The sequence below is a fragment of the Peromyscus californicus genome, unplaced genomic scaffold (assembly GCF_007827085.1).
Source record: "Peromyscus californicus insignis strain IS unplaced genomic scaffold, ASM782708v3 Scaffold_24__1_contigs__length_46423439, whole genome shotgun sequence".
Classification (NCBI taxonomy): domain Eukaryota; kingdom Metazoa; phylum Chordata; class Mammalia; order Rodentia; family Cricetidae; genus Peromyscus; species Peromyscus californicus.
The window spans coordinates 10668254-10689894 of NW_026294535.1; the positions used below are offsets into that span (position 1 = coordinate 10668254).

The 21641-nt window shown below is 38.6% G+C and overlaps 1 long non-coding RNA gene across 22 annotated transcripts in view; it reads right to left on the reverse strand.

Annotated features, from left to right (window-relative positions):
• Positions 1-21641, reverse strand: part of LOC128119678 (uncharacterized) — a 98101-nt gene that overhangs the window by 71232 nt on the left and 5228 nt on the right. For 17 of the 22 annotated variants that reach the window (XR_008221604.1, XR_008221607.1, XR_008221614.1 and 14 more), the window contains exons 2-3: positions 21224-21367; positions 18827-18886 (exon numbers count right to left, since the gene is read on the reverse strand). This is a non-coding gene — a long non-coding RNA (uncharacterized LOC128119678). The other 5 variants (XR_008221610.1, XR_008221611.1, XR_008221612.1 and 2 more) reach the window with 5 other exon arrangements.

Consider the following 21641-nt stretch of genomic DNA (forward strand, 5'->3'; position numbering starts at 1 on the left):
CTCTAATAGCTCTGGGAAAAAAGAACTACCAGGCTAGCCCTCCTGTGAAGAGACTCAGGGCTGGCTGAAGCTCCCAACATCAATTCTGCAAGACTAGTTTCTGATGTGCCTGCGGTTTGATGGGGAAAGTTTTTGACTTGTGTGGATAGAATTTTGTTTCCCTGTCACTTATTAGTTATTTGGCTCTGAGCAACATATGTTTCCTGGGGCTGACTTTATATGATGCCAGGAATAATACCTCATGGGTCTCATGTGATATCCGATCATGTATGTGACATGGAAGGCATTCACTCATGATAAAGCATCATAATGATGCGCACTGAACATGATTCCACTTCAAGAAGGACTTATGACTAATGAGCATGGGCGTCAGGATGATTGGCACTAACAAGAAGTGTAGGGGGAAGTCCTCCTACGATTTAATGGCAGTCAGTATTAAGTATAGGACTTTCTTTTACAGAACTACTATTGTGAGACACATTTAATCATATGAACAGATCACACATATAGGGGACCGATTCTCAAGTAATGACGAGGCAGTAAAATCTTTGGACTGTATATCAAAAAGACATAAATGAACACCTCTTAGTAATTAGGAGGTATTTCATTGTCTTATAGTACCTAAGGGTCATAATTATGATTATCAGGGGCTAATTTACAAGAGAAATGGATGGGGCCCAAATGACTCTATGATATAAGTGAGAATAAATTTTTTGGAATTAATCCATAATATCCATTTTTAATGTTGTCACATGTCTCCATAAAAAATAGCATGACTTCAATAATTTGCAGTTATCTGACCTCAGTTTTTAATGATTTGAATTATCTCTAAGTAGAAATTAACTGCAGTGTGCAAATTTCCACATATCGCCAAGCAGGATGGCCAAACACCATGCCTTCTGGGAGGTGCTCATGGCTGGTTTTCTCCTGTGTCAATGATCTGAGGTACCAGGTTTAGAAAGAGCAGCAGGAAGTCACTGCAGGGCTGAGACCCACAGAGGAACTAATAGGGTCTGTGCTGGCAGATTGACAGACTGTCAAAGGATGAGATGAATTAGCAGCCGAAGAGGACTTTGTAAGTTATGTGGTCCTAGACACATGTAAGGTGTTATTGTTACTAATGATAACCTTAGTCATTCACAATGGGGAAGTTATATATAGTTGGAAAGGGAAGAGTTCTTTTTCAAATGATGACACGTTTTCCTCCTTCCTCACCCGATTCTTGCTCTCTCAGCTTATCTCTCAGCCAGCCTGAGTGACACATTAGTCTACCCTGGTTTCCTTCTCTTTTTGTCATAGTTTGACACAGTTGAAATAGATGGGAAGATCTCGCAGAGAATAAGGCTGCAAGCAAATTCTGAAAATTTAAAAATAACTGGCTCTGAAAAGTGTAGTATAAAGGTGTCTGTACACAAGATGTTAAGTGTTCTTTGTTTGTGTGGCTGGAAGCATGTAGCATTATTATAAGGGTGATAGAATATTCTGGAAGCTCAACATCTGTGCACTATCTCCACTTAGATACCATTTTCACAACAGATACAAGCCAGAATGATCTCCATTTGCGAGATCAGCTATTTGAATTGTCCCCTTCAAATACACAAGCCTATATATGTAAGTAATTATGAATGTGTGGTTGTATAATTATAAACTTATGTAGTTATGCAGAAATACACACCACCATAAGAGGAGAAGGTACATGCAGGAGAGGGCTGTAAAACTCTACAATGTCATCAATAATCATTTTTGAACCATATAAAGTAAAATTAGATTAATACAAACAAATAATCATTTCCCCACCATAGGAAAGAAGATTTAAAAAAAAGTCTGTTTAATCGATTAATACAAACACATTTAGAATATTGTTATAAGCATAGGGCATACCACCCACAATGCTCAAGCAGGGATGAGTAAAAGTGTAAAATGATGATATAAAGGGCAACATTCATACACAGAATAGCGGAATCTAGAGAGATCTGCTGGTACGGAATGATCGCACTGCACATATTAGGTGGGAATGCAAATCATGGAACACTAAATTAATACAGCCCCAGTTACATTTTACCTAGACAGAGACAAATTTACATATGGAGAAGAGCAAAAAACTTAAAACATCAAAATGTTTAAGCTGTACATGGTGAGATATGTTTGCAAACACAGCACCTAAGGAGCAGAGCCGGAAGGAAGGACCAGGAGTTCAAGATCATCCTAGGCTAGATAGTGAACTTGAGGCCAGCCTGGGTTACATGAGAGTCTAAAGAAAAACATCAGTCTGTGACCATCTTAAGCAAGATAGTGAGCCTGAGGCCAGCCTGGGCTACATGAGAGTCTAAAGAAAAAGCAAATCAATTGTTCACAGCTGTTCTATCCAGGAAAAGAAGTGGAAGTGAGGGGCAAATTGCATGGCGTAGTGGCAAGCAGTTCCTTTGTACTCTTTCAATTTCACTGTGGACATTACTAGCTTTATAATTAATTTCCGAAGTAATGCAGGAATTAGAGGTCATAGCACTTGGCACTCAGAGAACACTGAGTGTAAGCCAAGTCTCCTGCAATTAGGCTTACAACTGTCCCTGCCGGTCACACAGCTCTGTGAAATAAATATTTGTACCTGATGGGGACAGAAGTAGCACCTTCTATTGCCCCTGGCCACTGCCCTTCACAGGATCTTCCAAAGCTCTGTCTGGGACATGATGTCCATGAGGACCTTCAGTCCAGTAAGTAGAAGGTAACAGTAAATCCACCTTGCTCGGAACCCATGTTCACAGCAAATGAGATTTTCTTCTTGTTTTTAACTGGACAGGTTAAAGTACTAAGATTAAAAACTGTAGCCAAATATTTTTTAAACCACCACGAAAACATCAAATACAAGAAAAGAAATGCTTAAAATCCATCAGTTTTTGTTAAACCTTAAGGGATTTAAGGGTTTATTTGGAATATATCCTAAAGTTTTACTCAAGGTAGAGTAACATCTGGCTTCAGTATTATGACTTTAAAATCTATGTAATCGTTACTAGGGAAAACAATGAGCTGAATGAGGGATTGGTAAACAGCAAGTAGGAAGTCAGATGCTGTCTGTCTGTGTAAATAAAAGTTACTGGGACACAATCATCCTCATGTGTTTGAGCATCTCCCCTGCTCTCTTTAGAGCCACAGCAGAAAAGGTGAGTCTTCACTGAAGAAACCAGGTTCTCCGTGAATCGAGGCCAGCCTGGGCTACAGAGTGAGTTCCAGGACAGGCCCCAAAGCTACACAGAGAAACCCTGTCTCGAAAAACAAAAACAAAAAAAAATGTTGATGCTGTGGCTACTTAAAAAATATGCATGTGTCTAATTTGTATGTTGTTGTATGTGTCTAATTTGTATATCTGCTCCTTTGGAGAATCTGGTTTTGGGAGAGACTTGGAGTTGTGAGTTCTTAAGGCAAGGGTGTATGTTTGTTTCCTCTGCTACACAGAGAAACAGAAAGAGACGATGAGTACATTACATTATAAAACCTTGGTAGGGAGAATAGAAGCTTAAATCTGAATTTTTCCACTTCATTTACATTCCTGTTGGTCCTAGACCAAAGTCTTAGGTTGAAGCTACCAAGAAAGGCCTGAGTTGAAAGACTGCAATCTTAATGGTTACTATTTAATGTGTCTCTAAGTGTTTCTAACATTGTGAAGATTTCCCCAATTCCTGAATGCCCCAATTTCATGCTGAAAAGAACCTGGTAAAAAAAAAAAACATTATAATTGCTTAAGCTACATTTTTGCAAAACATTTGCGTGGATGGAGCTGTGCAGGGTACTGCCAGCGATGTTCTGATTTCCTTCTGTCTGGCAAGTTGGCTGGGTTTGTTTGGCATTTCATTAACAAAAAATAAACCTCACTTCTCTCCCTGAGAAAATAGCATGTGTAGTATTTTGGGGACAGCAACACTCAGTGTGCTACTTTTTAGTATAAAAAATATTTTTCTGAAATGTGGATGAATAAAGCTTTTAAAAGCTTTTCTCTGGCATGGGAACTGGCTACCTCGGGAGATCTATGTTCTAGGTATGTGACTGAATGAAAGTGTTAGAGAAACACCTTTAAATGTTTAAAAATCACCAAGAAGTAATGCTTGAAACTATCAAGGGAACTGATCTGGAATCCATAAAATAGCTTCCTATGGCACTGCAATTACGATACTCTGTGCAAGCCAAAAGCTAGTTATTTTGGTTTCTCTGAGAATAAGATATTGATAATGGGTAGTATATGTGCTTGGAAAGAAGGTAAAATAAAGATAATTGTAACATGTGACTTGGTTACTATTCCTCAGACCAGGTGAAAAGAAAAATTAAAGGTAAACACACATAAGCATTTTGAAATAGCTCAACCATCAGTAGTGGAATGAGCAAACATTTCTCCAGTTCTGGGCTAAATTCTTATTTAAGAAAGTCTTCATTCTAGTGAAAGGAAGCAAATTTCTCACAGTTATCAACACAAATGGAAAAGTCATCTTATTAATGCACAGAATAGCTTAGTTGCAGGATATTGATAAGGCTTAGCACAATGGGGAATGGCATAAAGACAGGACACATAGAGGAAGAGGCCCTCAAGAAGGTGACCACGGTGTCATCTAAAAGAGGAATAAGAACAGGGCAGGAAAAAGGGGTGGAAGGGGAGTTGGAAACACCACAATCAGTAAATGCACACAAATAGTATTTACATGTGTAAGACTATACTGTTGCATATTGCTAGAGATACAAATTTGAAATAAGTCCTGAGTGGCCAGAGGAAAACAAAAACCGAGAGAGAGAGGCGGGAAGTGGTGGGTTTAAGGTAGATTGCGGGGTGGGCTATTTTGCTCTGTATCTGGCAGGGAGGGGCAGGACTGGAAGCCTTTGGACTTGACACTGCACATCTACTGTAGGTTCCGCGCTGGATGGACTTGACACTAATGGATCCGACGCTTAAATCGGTCAGATGTCCCAGCAGGAGACAAACCCCAAGAGGCAATAATTCTGAACTACAACTGGTGATGATAATGAATGGCCATTATAAAGGGACTCAAGAAATATTTAGGACAGAGAATTAACCAGTTCTAGCCCTTGGTCTGGAGTAGAAACAACAAGAACGAAGAGAGGGGAGTAAAAATGACCATTGTCTCTCTGCTTCTGATGACTAGACAATCATGTCACAAAACCAAACAGAGAACATAGAATGAGAAACCAGGGGAACCATGATGAGGAGGTTAATTTGTGCATATTGGGTTGGGGGTACCTGATGCACAGGGCAAGCTTTTGGGAACTCAGCTCTGGATTTTGTGTGACTATATATAGGTTTAAGAGTCTTGTAAATCCTGACATGGGATGGCAGCACAGGGTAATGATGTGTGCGGCAGGAGGAGGAACTTGAAAAAAGGGAAGGCGTCAACTCCGTGATGGAGATGGATGAGGAGACACCATTTGGATAACCTGGTATCATGAGAGACTGGGAAGCAGGAACTTTCAGGATTGAATGCATCATCAGGACCAAGCATGTAGCAAGATATAGGAAGCAACCAAAGAGTCCAGTTGGAATCTCCAACCCAGAAAGCACTAGTTCAGTGATGCATTAAGGTAGGCAGGCAGGGACAAAGACATACCTCAAATACATAGACATCAAGGTGACATGCTTCAAGAAGAGACACCAGAATGAATATGGAGAGGAACCATGACAATGTTAGGACATTAAGGACAGGAGACACACTGTACTTGAACCAGTGATCATCTGAGCTGAGTTCCAGCCCAGACCTCAGCTTCCCTGAGGAACCTCAGCTTCCCTGAGGAGCTTTCCTCCATTTCTCTCTTCCCTTTGTTCTATCTGCTTCCTATGACATTCATTCCTGAGATACTTTCCAGGGAAGTTGCCCTAGTCCTGATAGTAGTATTCAGCCTCTTCAGCAAGCAAGACATAAAACAAGTCACATTCAGTGTTTTCTTATTATTACCTCTCCTAACAAAATGAGAGAAAGGGGGAATTGGAAATTTGTTTCTTAAATATTTACTATTTTTAGAATATATCTTCTTTATTTCATTCCTACTTAACCCCTGTCCACTATTGTCAGAGTGCTTATACTTTACAATAATTCTTTTTCAAAAGATGTACTAGTACATTATGGGACATCCAACAGGAGGCCTGATTTATTGATGAGTAGTTACCATACTTCCTCATATTTTTCTACAGTTTTTAATCTCCTTTACTGGAACAGAGAGTAAAGCATAGTTAAAAGAGATTTATCTGAATATGAATAGATTTTTGAGTTTTCCTGGCTTGTCACCACTTAGCCATGGGACCATCTCCAAATTTGGTTTTTATTATAACTATCATCTTACTTTACTAATGGCTCCTTCTTCTAGAATTTACAGGTAAGAGAAAATGATAATAAACAGCCTACCAATGCATTATAAGATATAGGAAACTAAATATAAAGATGTTTCATGAGTGGGAAGCAAATTCTGAGTAATGCACAGGTCATAAAATCATGGTGTATGCCTTAGAAGAGACATACTTGATAATAATTGGAAAAGATAGCTCCATACACTGGCTTTTCTTTTTCCAATGAAAAGCTCATTTGAATCTCACAATATTTTTCGTTCTTTCAAAGTCTACTACCAAGAGTTTGATGACAAATCAAAGCAGGATTGTTACAGCCTCAGTACCCATGCCAAGAACTCCAAAAGCAACGGCAGAGAGACAATTTCTGGAGGCAAATGATTCATTTCTTTTTCTGCTCTATTCACTAGAACATAACCACAGTGGAGATTCAATCTCAGCTCCAGTAATACAAAATCTATGTACTCGGTCACCACACAGACAGCTGCTTCCTCCCGTAGAGTCTCCACAGACAATATTGAACAAAATGGCTTCAAAGAACTTTAGAGTGGGGGCGGGGGCAGGCAATTAAAAACTGCTTTTAGTTTTATGTAAATTTGAGCAACACATACTTGTGATTCTGGAGATAAAATGGGATAAATTAAATTGAAAAGAATTATCCTCATGCTCTTTCTTCTCCGTTCCACAGACCAACAGAAGGAATCATGACAATAAATATGGTTGGTCCTTTTTCTAGACCATTCTGGAAGTCTGCATAGCCTCAACCAGCCTTGTTCTCTAGAACATTCTGGAAGGCTACATAGCCTCAGTCAGTCTTGCTCTCTATGGGTAACTTTTCCTACAAGCAGTTTCTAATCCCTTCCAACCCTTGGCAGTTTTGATCCCTGACTGTACAGTGTTGGATCCTGTCAAGGTTTTAAGTGATTTTATCCTTTCCAAGTCCTGAATTTAGCTCTGTTTTTCTTATATTGCACCTTTGGTCTCAGTTCATCACTTACTACTCTCGCAACTGGGTTCTTTTGGCCTTTTTTTTTTTTTTAAAAAATCTGATCTACTTTCTGAGGGATAATAAACTTCTTTGGTTTCTAAGGCTCCTAGTCTTCACAAGCAACTCGGCCATCAGTCCTCTATAGAACTGGCAATGTTATTCTCCATGACCTCTCTTTGACTCCTTCTTTGGGTGTCTACATTGATATTTCAGAGAGTTGGCTCTCCTGAATTCACAGTGACGTGGGCAACCCACTCTGCCACATCTGTCTCCTCTCTTGCCCCTGACATATTTATCTTGTGCCTACATCCCACAACCATTCTTCTCTCACATCTGTAACTTCTGCCAGTGTCCATCCCAAGGTTGCAATCCTGTCTTCAGCTTACCAGCCTTCTCCCTGCCCTCCAATAGCCAAGACCATATTTTGTCCTTGATAGAAAAGTCAGTCTTGTTAGAAATATCTGCAAAGCAAGCATCTCTTAGCTGTAGTTTCTGGCATACACAACACATTTTACTAGGTCCCCTTTTCTAATACTTAAACTGCCCCTAGTAATCAATGTCCCATGCCATTGTGGTTTTATCCTATTTTCTCTCTGCAAATTGATTAAGTCTCTATCTCCTCCAGTGGATTTGAAATTCAGATGCAGAAATTATAGCTATATATCAACTTTTTGGATCTGTATTATTTATCAATACTTATAGTTGTAAGATAAAGAAAATCTAATGGTGACAATGAAATTAGGTATTATGTAAATTTGCCTGTCCTACTATGAAGGACATAAATGAACAAATTCATCCTGGTAAGCAGACAACTTGGCTCTATCAGCTCCCCCATAGGCCATAAAAGCACTAAGACTGTTTGGTACCTTGTTCTCTGTCCTGTGGAGCTAATCCAACCATAGACTTGCTTTTGAAGTCAACTGGAACATCACGCATGGGTGAGCTCCAGAGAGCACACAAAAGCAAGAGAAGAAAACTGACATGTTATTCTTAACTAAAGAGACTGAGCTATTTCTGAGCTTCTATACACACTTGGGCATCCCACAGACTTCAAGAGCCTGCAGATGAAGTAGAAGAAGCTGGAGTTAAAAAAAAAAAGTCTTGAAAATGGGCAGAGGATAAAGCCACAAGAGAATGAAAGTTCTAAATTCTAAGTAAGTCTTCATCATATTTCTTTCTTTCTTTCTTTCTTTCTTTCTTTCTTTCTTTCTTTCTTTCTTTCTTTCTTTCTTTCTTTATCAAGTCATACAAATGACAGATAGAGAATTTTTTAAAGCTATAAAGACACTCCCTAGGAATATCAGGCTCTTTTCAAATGTTATAGACTACTCATCTTAGGTATCAAAACTGCCATGTAGACTCCCATTCAATTCCAAGCAGTGGACATTTATCTAGAGTCTTTATTGACGAGTCAAGCCCATCAAGTTGAGAGTTCCATCAGCATCTTCACAAAGAAAGTCATGAAGAAGCTCTCATAGCCTACAGCCCTCCACAGCCACTTAAAAAGCCCACTTCAACATCAGTCTACGATGTGGCCACATGGGTGAAATACACATCCCAGTTTTATAATATAGCATTAACACAGCAGCATAACTTTAATCCTATACACAAAGGCTTAAACAAGATGACAGCTTTGGCAAAGTTGATTTGTGTGTGTAGCTTTTGATCCCATGCGTCTTTTTCTGAAAGCAAAGCCCACTGGGGAAAAAAAAAAGAACCAACTAATAAGAACTTAATTAGTATTTATCTGGTGATGTTTTTCTTTACCATCACAAACCTTTATGTAGTTACTTATAGATGGCAGATAATAGCATTTACCTTATATTGTATATGGCTGTGGTACCTAATGAGGAGGAAATGGACAGAACACGATAACAAAGTCAGTAGTATAAGCTTTATTTACAGAAGAAAGTGCATCTAAGTGCTGAGTCATGGACCAAGGTAATAGTCGGTCTGGAACTCTGATCTAATTTTGTCTGATTTAGAGTTTCCGACTATCTTGCCATCTGGCCATCAAGCTTACTGATACTCTTTGAATCTCAAAGTGAACAAGAAAAGGAGACATCAGCTGGGCAGATCCCCAACCATCATCACACAAGGATAGAAGCCTTCTAACAAGCATCTCTTCAAAATGTGAGCTCAAATTTAGAATATCAGACATTAAAAAAAAAATCTAATACTCTCAACCAGATACTAAATTCCAATGTGGAAAAAAAAAAAGTGGCAGAAACCGTCACCAGTGATCTCCTGTTCAGAGAAAATGAACATGCCTCTGAGAAGCAGAAATGCATTGATTACTGACAAGAAATGAATTCACTAGGGGGCCAAGAAAATTGCTCTGTGCTCCTGGACATTGATGCAACACTTTAACCCTACTGCTTATTTAAATATTTCAAGATGAAGCCTGGAAAATTGTATTTACCATTAAGAGGACCATATTCAAATTAAGTCAGCTACAATGTTGGACTAAAGACTCTGATGGTGATAAGCAACCTATGTCAAAGTTACATTATTATGAATAACCACATTGGAGACCCAACAGAATGAATTACCATCTCCTTAGAGTGGGCAGTATGAGGATGCCTACCCTAAAACATATTTGCTTCAAAGGTATAGCACCAAATACTTGCTTGTATTTATACAAACAAGAAGTTGAGTCACACAATCTAGTGAGGCAAAGTCAAAATGAAAATAGTTGAGTCCATAATTGAACACTTGACCCTTTTCTTCAAATATTGTTTTCCTCTCTCCTGATTTATAAATTTAAATACCTACTGTATTCTCCAGTGTGTAGTACTTGGGTGTGCTCAAGTTTTGGGTTGATTTTTCTTTGCTTCAAGCACTACATGCCCAAAGTGTATGTGTATCATGAGGTCAGACACAATGCCTCTTGTCTCTAGTGTTTATGTTGCACATCACCCTGTGGGGAATGGAGATGTGGAGAAAGAAATCCTACTGAGTGATTTCTCAGCCATACTTTTCACATTGGATGAAGTTCAAAGGTACCTTCTGCAAACAGCTATCAAAATGAAATATAACTCAAAGCAGATGTGGGTGAGTAAGCATCTTTATGTTGGAGGCCCAAAGGCAATCCTAGGCATAGGCAGAAGGTGTGTTCTTTCTCTGTTGTAAGTATCTTTTTAGACAGGTGGAGGGAGGTGAACCTTGTCTCCTAAAGATACAGAGAATCCACAGTTGTCATGCCTTAGAGGATGCTGCAACCTGTTTTCCAAGTGGTCTCAGCATCCTTCTGTCTTATTCTTCCTATGGAGGGCCCTATATAATGTCCTTTCATGTGAAAGAAGTCTTAAAAAATTTACCCATTGTTTGTCTCTCTCGCCACTCTGAATAAAATGATATTTGCCTTCATCTGTTTTAAAGAACAACATTTGTCACCCATAGGAGATGAGTCACAAGAATGGTTGTATAGTTTTCTATCCAATTCTTCCCTTACCTGAGCAGAAGGGGTGCTAAATAAATAAATAACATCTTCTCTCAAAATTTACAAAAAAGACACACTAAGTCATTACTGGCTTTTGCTTTTCAACACAAAGAATTAAGGGCACAACTTGATTTTTTAATGAAATTTTAAAACACTGTAGCTGACTGATTTTGATTTTCTGGGAAAATTATGATTTGCATGCATACAAAGTCATTGTTTTTTTTCCTTTACAACTTAAAATTTTATATTTAAGATTCAAACTAAGAAATGAAGTTTAGCTTTTAAATATAGTAGCATTTTTATCTAAGAGGAGTGAAAACAGCATAGTATTTCCAACAGAAAATGAAGGTTAGGGTAGGGTTTCATACATCTGTGGCTGTTAAAGACAGTTTCATAAGCTTTTCATAACAGTGTATGAGTCTATCTTCTCAAGATGGAAAAGAAATTGAAGTGTTTAAAAGGATAGATGCATAAGCAATGCTTAAGAGTCCTTTCAACATTTCAACTTACATTTATGCCCAATATTCTGAAATATCATTGTAGTAATAGTCAACTTTACTAACCCTCGATCCCCAAAGCCACACACACACACATATATACACACTCACCCACACACATGTACACACACACTTTTATTATGAGCCTCTTATAAAGCACAGAACAGTTTAATAATTTACAATATTACATAATTGATCCTTGAAAGTTCTGATGAAACAGACATCTTGTGGTTTTGCTAGTGAAATCAACTAACAATGCCCAAGTCCATTTTCAAGAATTAGCCTTCCTTCTGTGTATTTGCACTGCCTAACAGATAATCTGAGCCAATATTCTAAGCCTGAAAGCTACGTTTGGTTATTAATATTGCTTTGTACCTGTGAAGAAATAGCCTTTCCCTTTCTAGTGCTAAAGTCTGATTGCTGGAGAGTAATTTCATTATATTAGCCAATTAGTTCTTTAAGGTTCTTTTCCTCCCTCCAGTTATTACAGTTGATGAAGGAAAGATCACATTTCCTGCTTATAGAAAACCCTTCACGTAGTCTTAACAACAATAGTTAGATGAGATAATGAAGCGGGGAGAAAGGCCAGTGGACTAAGTAAGTGAAGGAATGCCTACAGCTTCCAAATTTATAACAATCATATTCGTTGAGTAAAATACACACCGTTTAGAGTTACCAAGGCCATATAGGACGCCAACTTCCTCCTGACTTGAAATGTAAATATTAAGTTCTCTAAATGGTAAGGAAATGCTAAATTTAAACTACTCCATGTCCATTTTCCTTATTGTATTTTAGCCAACAAAAAAAATTTAAAACCACCAAAGAGACCAAGTTTAAGATGTTTATACAGCCGGGTGGTGGTGGCACACGCCTTTAATTTAATTTAATTTAATTTAATCTAATCAGGAGGCAGAGGCAGGTGGATCTCTACGAGTTCAAGGCCAGCCTGGGCCACAGAGTGAGTTTCAGGAAAGGCGCAAAGCTACACAGAGAAACCCTGTCTCAAACAAAAAAAAACAATGTTTATAAAGGTTAGAAATCCACGGGGTAGCTGGGTGAACTCAAGTGGGTGGGATGCAACTGCATGGAATTATGGGATGAAGATGAAGATTATTAAAAGGATTCAAATCGTTTTAGCTCTTTGAAAACACCAGACTTAAAAAAAAAAGGGTCCAGTCTGTAAAATAATAGCTTCTTCATTCAAATAGTTTTATTCTCTAGCATTTACCACTTTTGAGATAGGAGCCCAACACGGGTGAGAGCCACCGTGTGCTTCTGTTTCCACCAAGTCCGTGTGCACCTTGCAGGTAACTGCCTTGCCTCTTGAGAGTTTCACCATTCTCCATATATCTTTTAAATGAAAATTAAAAGCTGCTAACATGAAACTATTTTTGTAAATGTCACCACATGGAATTTCTTTTAAAGATCAACAGCATCATCATTCAACACGCCTAAAAACAGAATATTATTCGTGCGTCACTTACAGCCCTTTTTTCTTTCTTCTTTCTTTTTTCCATCTTACGTCCACATCTAGCCAACGAAGTCGAGAGTGCAAGGAGGTTTTCTTTGTAATCTTTCAATAAAAATCAGTTAGAAATAGCCTATTTCTAAGGTATAATCCCTATATATGTACATTCCAATTAATAGTCAATGTGTCCAAATTTGTGTATTTTTAATTCAAGACAGAGACAATCAAAAATTCAGAGTGGGGGAGGGGCTTCGATCAACCTAACTCATTGAGAGTGCACTGGGAAAACTGGCTAACTGAATATTTATTATCAACTACATGTGGCCTGTCCTTTTGGGAAAATCACGGGGGCTAAATATTGTATGCCATCCACTGCTCTCCAATGTGCATCCAGGTGGCAGCCAGATACCAACAACTACACACTGTAGCTGGGTGCCAGGGTTCATGCCTGAAATTAATGTCAAAAATGATGGAACCACGGGAAGTCAGGGTTAAAGGCACTCTAAGCCAGCCTTTGCCCTTTATCAACATCACACAGAGTATGATAAGGGTATGGAGCCCAATTTGTTTTTGGAACACCAGTGGCATGTTCGGCTGCTGCTATGTCAACTGACTGAAAAATATTCCTTGTTTTTTAAAGTAAGGCCAGCTCAGAGGCTTAAGGCTAAAGCTTAACCATCCCCTATTTCAAAGAACAAGGAATCCCCGAAGCACAGAGCAGTTCCAAAAGCATGCATCTCTAAAAGTCTGAAAGGTACATCACATAACATATTATGCTCAAATTTCCCAGGAAAATTAGTGCATATTTTACACATGTGTGTGTGTGTATGTGTGTGTGTGTGTGTGTGTGTGTGTGTGTGTGTGTGTGTGTGTGTGTGTATTACTTTCATGGAGCAAATCCTATATTCACATCTACATATATAAACCTGCCCATCACAGGCAATAGAAAAGCCCTAAAGCAGAAGGCAGATGCAGTGTCTGCTCTAGAAAAATGCCCACTGAATTCGTACCTAAATAACTTGTAATGAGACAGTACAAAAAAAGAGATGTAGATACTTCTCTACTTGCATCAAGGCTATTTTTTAATACAACTGAACAAAACCATAAATAAAAATAACCTTAAGAGCTGATGGTTAATAGAAAGTTTTTGCATCAGCTCCTTGAAGATTGAATTTAACTTTTAATTGAAGGTAAAATCTAACATGGTTAAAGAGATGGCTCTTGGGTGGAGGTGAGGGTGGGGGTGAGGAGCAACTTTTATAATAGTGAAATATGCCCCAGATAATAGAAGCATCATCATATGTAGAGTAAAACCATGGATCCAACCACATCAGTATGTGTCATCTGCACTGTGGACTGAGTGACAGAGTATCACCATGTCACCATTGCATTTTCTCTTAGAAACAACAGATGTTCATCCCATATCAAATGTACAAATGTTGTTTTGAAAGGGCAGCTTATCCCAAGAAGAAGCAAAATGTAGTTGAAGATTATTATATTGTATATACCTGTACGATCCTTGATGTGGTCTATAACCAAGATGGAAACATTTGAAAGACTTTAAAGATGTTGAGTTCTGAATTTAAACCTCCACCAGTGGTCACTATCTTTTTCCTCTCTTTCACCCTCCTAAGCATGGATGGGATATGTGCTATGTGGTATGTGATGGAATATGTGCTTTGTGATGTGTGATGGGATATTGTTCGGGCACTGAGCATTGTGTTAGGTAGGTAGCAGGGCACTGAATCTCGAGCTTTTCAGCCCTACACTTTTGACTTTCTTCCTTTATTTCATGCTGCTTTCCTGGAGTCTTTGATAACTTGTCAACTGGGCATATCCACAAACACTGACAGCAGAGATGAGAGGAGCCTTTTTCAGTTTCATTTCACCTTAGCTGTTGGAAACGTCACGGGTCAAATGGTCACAGCGGATAAGAACATTTGAGGACATTTCTAAGACAGGTTTCTTGGGATCCACAAATTCTTTCTTGGGCACTAGAGAGCAGGGGAACTGTTTGAAAGAGCACTGGAAAATTGTTTGGGGTACATGGATAATGCGGGAAAATGCAAAACAAGCTGTACTGGGGTAATGAGGAAGATGGGCTTCCAGTGTAGAAATCCTGTTTAGAAACAGATGTTGATGCAGTTGGAAAGGAGGACTGAAGCTATGTGGTAAGAGATGTGAAAAGGGTAGATGTTTTATGATTGCATTCCTTTGGCTCAAGGGAATCACTGGATGCAAAGGAGATATCATCATTATGTTAAGGTGGCTATGAGGTACCCTTACCCTATAGGCAGAGGTTGGAGCAACTGAGCCCAAGGGTTTTAAAGCTACACCTTTATTTTGAGTGTCTTCAACAAGTCTAAGACATTACAAGGGCTCAATAATATTTGTTGAATGACCAGAAAATTTAATAGAACCTGAAGAACCTGGGCTTTAAGTCATCATAGCTGTTTACGCGTTCTATAACATTGGGGGAGATTATCTAACTTCTCAAAACCTTTGTTTCCTCATCTGCAAAAGGAATGTGGTGATATCTTTCTTACAAGTAATTAAGAAGATTAGATAGTGAAAGAAAAGGGCTTAGAGCCGCATATAATGAACAAGTGTTAGACATTAATAACCAGAACTGGAATTTCTTTAAATAGTAGATTATAATTTAACGTCTCAACATAGTGTAAGAAACATTGGAAGAGGAAAGGAAGGGGAAACTTCTTTAGTGTACACTGTGTCGCAGATCTTAACTTTGGAGAGACAGGATACATTTAGATAATATGTTTAAATATACATCAGTAAGATGACTTCCTGAGGTGCGTGCTGACTGACCTATCTAAACTTCTTCTAAACTGGTGTGTGTGTGTGTGTGTGTGTGTGTGTGTGTGTGTGTGTGTGTGTGTGTGTTTATGTGTGTGTATGTGCTTGTGTGATATGTTTAAAGCATTTAAAACATCATCATGAGAAATACGTTCCAAGATGATATATGTACATCTACTAAGGTGCCTATAATAGTGAAAAACAGATATTGTTGATTACTTAATCACTGGTGACACGTGAACACACTATAAACAGTAAAGAATGTTAACGGAAGGCACAAACACTTTCTAAACCCACTATGAAAGGGTGTTTTTAAACGTATGTCTGATTTCCATGTTTGAAACTTCTAGTAAATTGAATTCTTCAAATACATCCTGTAAAATCAGTATTTTTCAAAAGGTCTATAAGAAACTATGTTAACATCTTTAAGATTTTGATGATTAACTCTATGCCATATGTTCCTATTCACTACATGTGACCTTATCTTTCTGTCTCTAAGGAGACTCCTAGCCTAGTAATTTATTTCAGGATTTGCATTTGAACTGTGAACTCAATTGTCAGAAAAATGAGGGAAATTCAAGGATTTATACATGACAAACGTACTATGGCTAAATAATGTCAAGAAACATCAAGGACATCAATATGTGACTTAGAGACATTACTAAGGATGCAAAATGTTCTGTTTGCTAGTATTATTAGAAAATCATAAAGTCTAGCAATGTTAGAAGGACTCAAGGTCGTTACAGATGTATAAAGCCATCTCCCAAGAAATAGATCAGGAGAAAAGAATAACTTAATCAGATTAGAAACACCATTAATACAATCTTTGCTTTCCAAAGTCTGAGCATTTCTTTTTTAGTAAGTCGCAGACGATTAAGCTTTAAATATAACTTTTATTTTCTTAAACCATTCTAGTATCATTGGTGACCACGAAAATTAAAATCTGTCGTGGGTTCACGAACATGATGCAATACAAACCTGTAGATAAAACTTTATCATGAATCCTTGCCAACCTGCTAGAATAGTTACTTGGGATGATGTCTTCACTCGCTATCTCCGAAGGCCCATCCCCTGGCAGTTAACATTCTGTAACCATTTTACTAGAGAATATTGTTTGGAAAAAATAAACTAAGGTAGCTTAAGGAAATATTTAATGGAATGACACAAGGAACTTCTTACTGCCAGGAAAATGCATTCCAAGAACCCTTTGAATAACAATATTCCAAGACCAAACTCAGACCTTTTGATATTTCAAACACAATCTCTAATGAGACAAGTTTGGGGCCAATTTTCAGCCTGAAGTCTGACAAATAGGTTAGGTAAATAGCCTCAAAGACAATACATCTTTCTAGAAGACAGGTAAGAATAATGATACAGCAAAAGACAAAAGACAAAATCAGCAATGAAAAAATACTCTCTTAGTACCCAGCTGTACTATAGCAAAGATGTTTGAAAAAGAATATTATTTACAAAAATAAAGCAGATGCCAAGATATTTTCAAATATATCACAAGAATGGAATAATTTAATCAGATATGAGAGTTTAATTTTATTTTGATGAAAAAAATGGAACTAATGGTGTATTCATTCAGCAGGATTATATTCTGACTTTAAATATTCACTCACATCAAGTTAAATTGTATTTTTAATTCCAAATTAGCATTTAGAACAATGCAGTTTAGAAGCAATTGACTCTGTGTAACTTGCAAAGGAAAAATTGATGTAAGGATTTCATTTGAATTCCATGAAAACTGATCCACTGTGTCACAACTTCAGGTCCCAAAGGCTTTTATTCTGTAAAAGCTACGTGATTAACTCTACTTGTGTGTACAGCTCCCGAAAGAATTGAAGTGCAAAGATGTTCCTGGTAACATTAACTGGAATCTCATTAAGCTGATATATCTGCATTTACCTATTAATAAAAAACATATCATGTCTGCATATTTATGGACATTATTTCTTAGTCTAATTTAAAATTTTAAAAACATGCACACATCAGTCATTTCTTCTGTTTCTCAGTCTCCTCTGACTTGCATGTCATTTTCTGACTGCTCTTTAAACCACGGGCTATCATCTTGAGAACTCCTTCCTTTAAGAATCATTAGGATATGACAAGTAAAAGCAGATGCAAGCTGGAAATACTGTTTCATCTCAAGAGTGGAGCTGAGATAAAGGCAGTAAGACTTTCCTGAAATAACTTTTACATAAGGATAAAATGATTCCTGCATACAAGAAAACAATTACCAGCCAACATTAATAGCACCAGAAAATGGCAAGCTAGAATGAGCAATAAAAACATAGCATTTGGAGTGAGATATTAGAGAGTCGCTATTAAAATATCTTACTCAATACTATTACACCTTAAAATGAAAGTCATCAAAATGTCATTACAGGCCTTTTCCCCAGATTCTTTAGAGTGAATTGAATCGTTTCTGGAAATGGAGTGCTATCCAGGATTCACTTAAAATCCTCTGCAATAATAGCAAAGCAAAACACAACGTGAAATTTTTGACATCTTACATTACAACAATACGCTTATATACGTACCAGGATGTATTTGTCTTCAGATACCTACAATTAAATATTTCTTTTGAAATTAATGACTCACAGAAAAATGCTGCCTTCGAGAAGACCTGAAGCCAGAAACCCAAGCAAAGGGAGCCAGAGCTCAGCTCAGCAAAGCTGAGGCTCACAAAGCACACATAGAGCAATTGAAAAAAAAATTTGTGAAAAAAAAAATCAATTATTTCAAAATTATTTCAAGCCACCATGTATTACTCCAGCAAGGCAGCACAGAACTTTTGAAAGATTCTCAGCTAGGAGTTGAACAATTAAACAATAAAAGCATCTTATTTACCCTGGCTTTGGAAAACTAGGACCCTGTAAAGAATTTTCAAGCCAGAAGAGAGCTGTGACATGCTGTAGCTCTGGCTGAAGTTTGCTAGTTCTAACAATAACATCTCCACAAAGTAAAGATTATTTTTACTGACACCCCCACCCCTACCCCCATGAGGATGGACACCAAAGCTATCAACAGCTCTGGATTCCCAAGGTTGAAAAGAAACATAGGAGGCACCTGATTGCACTTGGTTAACAAAAGCTAGGCAGTCTTTTGCAAATGACTTAACAATAAAATTCCAACTGGTTCTCTTCAAGCCTAATACGCTAAAAGAAAACTATTCAGAATTTAAATAGTCATATTTAGAAAGCAGTTTTCCCAATGCTCCTAGCAAAAAGCACATGCAATGTTTGAAAAAAACGTTGATTTTTTTTTTTTCTTTTACCTTTCAGTTCGAGGAGGGCGTCGCTTCTCCTGGATCCCATTTTCCGGAGGATAGTCAGTGCTGGCCGATTTAGAATAAAAACCATTAACATATTACTTTAAAAAAAAAAAAACCCAAACCTCAAACCTACCAAGCCGCTTTGAGAAGGTCCTAGTGGCAATACATGCCTTTCCTAATTCCCATTTCTTCCTCATCATCTTATTTGCTGTGTGTGTTGCCCGCAGCATCCGTCAATTAGCAGTTTTTAAGGGAGCAGGACTGTACGCGGGCTCATCTGCTGAACGGGGCTGCGTTCTCCATAGCCCCTGAATCACCCAGGCTCCTTTCTAACAAGGGTCTAGAAAGCAAGCGACCCGGGTCCATTCAGTAGCACACAAACACTACGTTCCTGGGGATTGCCGATACCGGACCCAGCAACTTTCCCGGAAAGAGCCAGCCTACAGTACCGATCCCTAGATCCCTAGCACCGAGCTCGTCCGCCTGGGTTGTGCCTTAGCGCTTGGGCAAAGCGACGCTCACCGGCTCAGAGGAACTAACGCTGACTTAGTCGGTCCTGGCGTGCGGCTACCCGCCAGGGCGGCCCCAGTTGAGAAAGAGAGGACAGCGAAGCACCCTTCCTGCCTCCCTCGGTCCACCTACCGTCTCATCATGCGCCTCACAAATGAAATGCTAATAGACGCGAGGACCGATGCCAATTTCCTGCACTTTGCTCAGCGTTTCCGCGGCCCCAACACAATAAAAGATAGCTGTTTGCGGAGAATGCCTTGTTCCATACCATTAACTCCGAACAAAACATATTTTTAGTGGGACAGCGGTGTTTACTCGTAAGAACTGATGAATTGTTCTGCACCATATATCACCCACAGACAAAGACTTTCAGCTACAGTTTTGGACATAAATCAAGGTACATGCTCCTCAATTAAAAAAAAAAAAAGACTGCTTAAGTCCTTCAAACCACAGAGATTGAGGTCAGGCTGGCCATAGCAACCACAAGCAGAACGTGGGCTTCCAGAAGGACCTAGCAACCGATAAATGAGTTCAGATCTCTTTTCATCTCCACTGGTGTGAAAGCCAAAATTAAAAAGATTAGATCGCCCTGCACCCATCACAAAAGGTACCACAATGAAAAAGTCATTTCCAGCCTCTGAATCGTATCAAATAAATAACATTCATCCTTGCTATAATGAACAACTTTCAAAGTAAATTGAATCTCCATAGCCCCGCTTTCCCTGGCCGAACAGTATTTACATAACAATATATCACAGGAAGACCTGAATGGATCTTGTAAATGGGGAGCTGGGGAGGAAAACATCTTTAACCCAGATGCTGCTTTGCAGAGCCCCTCATATAAACAGTGTCTTGCACCACGAACACAAACAATGTTTTTAAATTGTGGGAAATGAAAGTTCTTAGGCACCTTTTAAAATGCCTGGACTCACCCAGTGAACTACCTTTATGGCGCAAAAATGAAGATAAAAGAATCACTTACTGCCCCGAATCCACGCTCTAGACTCGTTTTGTGACAAAGAATTTTCACCTGTGTGGATCCTTGCCTCTTTGTTCATACCAGCAATCTTTGATCCTACATAGCTTTTACATGGTACTTAAAATAAAAACACATTTGCAGATTTTTTTTAAGCAGGTGCCTCATTCATCATTTGCTATTTCCTCGAAAGTCCAAGACATCCTCTATTGTCATGACAATAATGTCTATGAAGTTTTAGGAATGTCTCCACACACAGCGTTCATCTTCAGCAGCCTAACTGAGACTAGATGTCTCCTAGTCACTAAACAATAAATTAAGGGCTGGTCTCCAAATCACATCAGCTCCCAGAAACTATTGTACCCTGCATATGTTTCAAATGGCATGTATTCAAAGTAAGACAGCCAAGTCTATGGCAAAAATATACCAACCTAATCTTAGCTCTTTGTGGAGGCTTGCACAGATATTACTATTTGAACTCCACAGGGAATCTCATTAATTTTTAAAAGTCTCTGACCTCAGTACAGTTGAGTGTAAAAATAATTACAAATTAAGAATGAAAGAACATCGCTTGAATTCTGCACAAACATATGACTCCCCCTTGCACAAAACGTTACTATTGTCAAACAGAAATTCTTTTTTTACAGATATAGATTTAAACAGCATGATAAATGTCACCACACAGACATAAAAAGCAGCTCACCCTTCCTCCAGCCCTGCTCACACCTCACCTCTGAAGATTCTAGTAACACAAAGCCCTGTGTGAACACAGACAGGTTCCCCAGGCAAGGGACGGCAGAGAAGATGCCCTCTTAAATACATTTCCCTATAGAGACTTCCTTTTTCAATCACAAATGTCTTTCTCAGTCATAAAGATACAGAAATGCAAGAATTGCATATAAATGTGTTCTTACCTAAAACTTGTTAGAAGAATGTTCTTGTCATTGTGGTCACCTCCTCCGGTTCCCCCTCTTGCCATCACGGGAACTGGCTCCTCCGATATGTTGATTACTCGGTGCCTCAGTTACAGCTGGGACACTCATCTGCCTGCATTGAACCTACGCAGGGAAATGAGAGAGGAAGGGTGGCAGAAAGAAAATGAGAGAGGAGAGAGAGAGAGAGAGAGAGAGAGAGAGAGAGAGAGAGAGAGAGAGAGAGAAGGCAACAGAGAGAGACTAAGAAAGAAAGCAAGCGAGCACAACTACTGACTTGAGACTGGGAACCTAAAACCTCTAGCCAAGTGAAACCAGGACAAAAATGATCAAAGCTTTGTCCTTCATCAACACAGTCGACAGCTATTTTTTTTCCCCTCCTCTAAAAAGTAGGGCTGTC